The sequence below is a fragment of the Globicephala melas genome, chromosome 5 (assembly GCF_963455315.2).
Source record: "Globicephala melas chromosome 5, mGloMel1.2, whole genome shotgun sequence".
Lineage (NCBI taxonomy): Eukaryota > Metazoa > Chordata > Mammalia > Artiodactyla > Delphinidae > Globicephala > Globicephala melas.
The window spans coordinates 18,831,818-18,836,525 of NC_083318.1; the positions used below are offsets into that span (position 1 = coordinate 18,831,818).

General features: G+C 34.9%; 1 non-coding gene across 1 annotated transcript; it reads left to right on the forward strand.

The window, feature by feature from the left end:
• The first annotated feature begins 985 nt into the window (after positions 1–985).
• Positions 986–1,091, forward strand: LOC115857371 (U6 spliceosomal RNA). Its single transcript, XR_004041239.1, has one exon. It is a non-coding gene; the product is annotated as a U6 spliceosomal RNA (small nuclear RNA).
• Positions 1,092–4,708: the final 3,617 nt, after the last annotated feature.

The following is a 4,708-nucleotide window of genomic DNA, read 5'->3' on the forward strand; positions in this document are numbered from 1 at the left end:
TTTCAGCCAAGTATTGACTTTAACTTCTGGTCCTCTAGCATTTGGAAAAAGTATCCATCAGTGCATATCCACCCTGTACAATTTATGGTCTGGATGGCAGAAAGAGAACATGGATTCTCAGTGGGCTGCTTCCTCCCAAAAGGAGAATGAGAGGAAGGAGTTGGGCTATGCACCCTCAACATCTTTTTCTAGATTCTTCCATCAGATTAAGGATTTATCAATTATCTATGATAAAAACCACTTGAAAATTCTAATTTGAAAAGATACATGCACTCCAATGTTCATAGCAGCACTATTTACAATAGCCAAGACATAGAAACAACCCAAGTGCCCAATGACAGACATGTTTAAGAAGAAGGTGTGTGTGTGTGTGTGTGTATGTATGTGTGTATATATAATTATATATATAATATTCCATTATATTATATATAATATATATTATATTATATATAATGGAACATTATATATATATAAAAGTGGAATATTACTCAGCTATAAAAACATTTGAAATATTGCCATCTGCAGCAACCTAGAGAATATCACACTAAGTGAAGCAAGTCAGACAGAGAAAAACAAATATTATGTAATATCACTTATATGTGGAATCTAAAAAATAACACAAATGAATCTATATACAAAACAGAAACAGACTCACAGACATAGGAAATAAACTATGTTACCAAAAGGAGAAGGGAGCAGGGGGAGGGATGAATTAGGAGTCTGTAATTATCTGTTAACTCCTATACATAAAATGGATAAGCAACAAGCATTTACTATATAACACAGGGAACTATATTCAATATCTTACAATAATCTATAATGGAAAATAGTATAAAAAAATATATATAACTGAATCACTTTGCTGTACAACTGAAACCAACACAATATTGTAAATCAGCTACACTTCAATTTAAAAAAATAAATAAAAAAAACCCTTAGTAACTTAAAACAACAACAATTTTAAATGTTCATAATACCATGAGTTGTTGTTGCTTCAGCATCACATATACTAAAATTTAAACAATACAGAGAAGGTTAGCATGGCCCTGAGCAAAGATGACATGCAAATTCACGAAGTATTTCATATTTTTAAGGGGTCAAATTTTCAAGAAGATATAATAATTGTAAATACATACACACCCAACATAGAGCACCTAAATATATTCAGCAAATAGTAATAGATGTGGAAAGAGAAATAGACAGTAATACAATAATAGTAGGGGATTGATTACCCCACTTTCAGCAACGGATAGATCATCCAGACAGAAAATCAACAAGGAAACATTGGATTTGAATCCTACATTAAATGGATCTAACAGACATTTATAGAGCAGTCCATCCATCAGCGGCAGAACACTCATTCTTCTCAAGTGCACACAGAATATTCTCCAGGATAGACCATATGATAGGCCACAAAGCAAATCTTAGTAAATTTTAAAAGATTGAAATAATACCAAGTATATTTTCCAACCACAATGGTATAAGTTGAAATCAACAATAAGAGGAAAGTTGGAAAATTTACAAGCATATGGAAGCTAAACAACATACTCCTGAACAATGAGTGGGTAGAAGAACAAACATAAAAGGGAAATCAAAAAATATCTCAAAACAAATGGAAATGGAAACATAGCACACCAAAACATTTGGGATGCTGCAAAAGCAGTTCTGAAAGGCAAGTTTAACAGCAATAAATGCATATATTAAGAAAATAGAAAAATCTCAAATAAGCAACCTGACTTTACACCTCAAAGAATTAAAGAAAAAAGAACGAAGACCAAAGTTAGCAGAAGGAAGGAAATAACAAAGATCAGAGCAGAAATAAATGAAACATAGACCAGAAAAACAACAGAAAAGATCAATGAAACTAAGAGCTGGTTTTTCAAAAAGATAAACTTTTAGCTAGACTAAGAAAAAAGAGAAAAGGGCTTCCCTGGTGGCACAGTGGTTGAGAGTTTGCCTGCCGATGCAGGGGACACGTGTTCATGCCCCGGTCTGGGAAGATCCCACATGCCGCGGAGCGGCTGGGCCCGTAAGCCATGGCCACTGAGCCTGCGCTCCTCAATGGGAGAGGCCACAACAGTGAGAGGCCCGCGTACCACAAAAAGAAAAAAAAAAAAAAAAAAGGAAAAAAGAGAAAAGACTCAAATAAAATCAGAAACTAAAGAGGAGACATTACAAATGATATTACAGAAATACATAGTATCGTAAGAGATTACCATAAGCAATTATAGACCAACAAATTGGATAAGCTAGAAGAAATGGATAAATTCTTAGAAGCATACAGCCTACCAAAACTGAATATGGAACAGACTCACAGACATAGAAAACAGACCTGTGGTTGTCAAGGGGGGTGGGTGGGGGAGGAATGGATTGGGAGTTTGGGATTAGCAGAGGTAAACTATTATATATTAGAATGGATAAACAACAAGGTCTTACTGTATAGCAAAGGGAGTTATATTTAACATCCTGTAATAAACCATTATGGAAAAGAAAAAAAAAGACTGAATCTGGAAGAAATAAAAAATCTTAACAGACCAATAATGAGTGAGATTGAATCAGTAATCAAAAACCTTTGAACACAGAAAAGCCAGATGACTTCACTGGTGAATTCTACCAAATATTTAAAGAAGAATTAACACCCATTATTCTCAAATTCTCCCAAAAAATTGAAGAGAAGGGGACATTTTCAACTTTCTTTATTTCATGAAGCCAGCATTACCCTGATACCAAAGCCAGATAAGGACACTACAAGAAAAGGAAACTATAGAACAATATCCCTGATAAATGCAAGAATTCTCAAAAAAATATTAGCAAACTGAATCCAACAACACATTAAAAGGATCATACACCATAACCAAATGGGAATTATCCCCGGGATGCAAGAATAGGTCAACATAATGCAAATCAATAAATGTTATACACCACATTAATAGCATGAAAGACAAAAATCATATGATCATCTCAATAGACGCAGAAAATGCACTTGACAAAATACAATACCCTTTCATGAGAGAAACCATCAACAAATTGGGTGTAGAAGGAATATACCTCCACATAATGAAGGTCATACTGACAACCCACAGCTAACATCATACTCAATGGTGAAGGACTGAAAGCTTTTCCTCTAAGATCAGATACAAGATCAGGGTGCCCACTCTCACCGCTCCGATTTAAAATAGTACTGGAAGTCCTAGCTAGAGTAATTAGGCAAGGTATAGAAATAAAAGGTATCCAGCTGGGGAAGGAAGAAATAAAATAGTCATTATTTGCAAATCATATGGCCTTATGCAGAAAATTCTAAAGACTGAACCAAAAAAACTGCTGGAACTAATCAATGAATTCAGTAAAGTTGCAGGATAAAAATCAACATATATGCTCAATATTCTGTAATAACAAAGAATTTAAAAACGCATAGATACATGTATATGTATAACTGAATCACTTTGCTGTACACCTGAAACTAACACAACATTGTTAATCAACTGTGCTCCAATATAAAATAAAAAATTTAAAAAATCAACATACAGAAATCAGTTGTGGGCTTCCGTGGTGGCGCAGTGGTTGAGTGTCTGCCTGCCGATGCAGGGGACACGGGTTCGTGCCCTGGTCTGGGAAGATGCCACATGCCGCAGAGAGGCTGGGCCCGTGAGCCATGGCCGCTGGGCCTGTGCGTCCGGAGCCTGTGCTCTGCAATGGGAGAGGCCACAACAGTGAGAGGCCCGTGTATCGAGAAAAAAAAAAAAAAGAAATCAGTTGTGTTTCCATACACTAACAATGAAATATCTGAAAAAGAAGTAAAACTATCCCAGCCACAACAGTATCAAAAACAATAAAATAATTAGGAATAAGTTTAAGCAAGGAAGTGAAAGATCTGTACAATGAAAACTACAAGACTTTGATGAAAGAAATTGAAGAAGACACAAATGGAAAGCTATTTCATGTTCATGGATAAAATTAATATTGTTAAAGTGTCCATGCTATTCTAAGCCATCTATGGATTCAATGCAATACCTATCAAAAATCCAGTAACATTTTTCACAGCAATAGCAAAAACAATTCTAAAATTTGTATGGAACCACAATAGACCCTGAATAGTCAAAGCAATCCTGACAAAAAGGAAAGGATATTTTCTTCAGTAAATGGTGTTGGGAAACTTGGGTAACCACGGGCAGAAGAATGAAATTGAACCCTTATATCACTCACAAAAATTAACTTGAAATGAATTAAAGACTTAAACATAAGGCCTCATACCATAAAAGTCCTGGAAGAAAACAGAGAAGAAACTCTTTGACATTGGTCTTGGCAATGATTTTTTGGATGTGATATGACACCAAAAGCTCAAGCAACAAAAGAAAAAAAATCGACAAGTGGAACTATGTCAAACTAAAAATCTTTTGCACAGAGAAAAACAATTAACAAAATGAAAAGGCAAACTATGGAATGGGAAAAAATATTTGCAAACCACGTATTGGATAAGGGGTTAATATCGACAATATATAAAGAACTCATAGAACTTAATACTAACAACAAATAAACTGATTAAAGATGGGCAGAGGAACTGAATAGACATTTTTCCAAAGAAGATATCCAAATAGGCAACAGGTACATGAAAAGATGCTCAACGTCACTAATCGTTAGGGAAATGCAAATCAAAACCACAATAAGATATCACCTCACACCTGTTAGGATGGCTGTCATCAAAAAGACA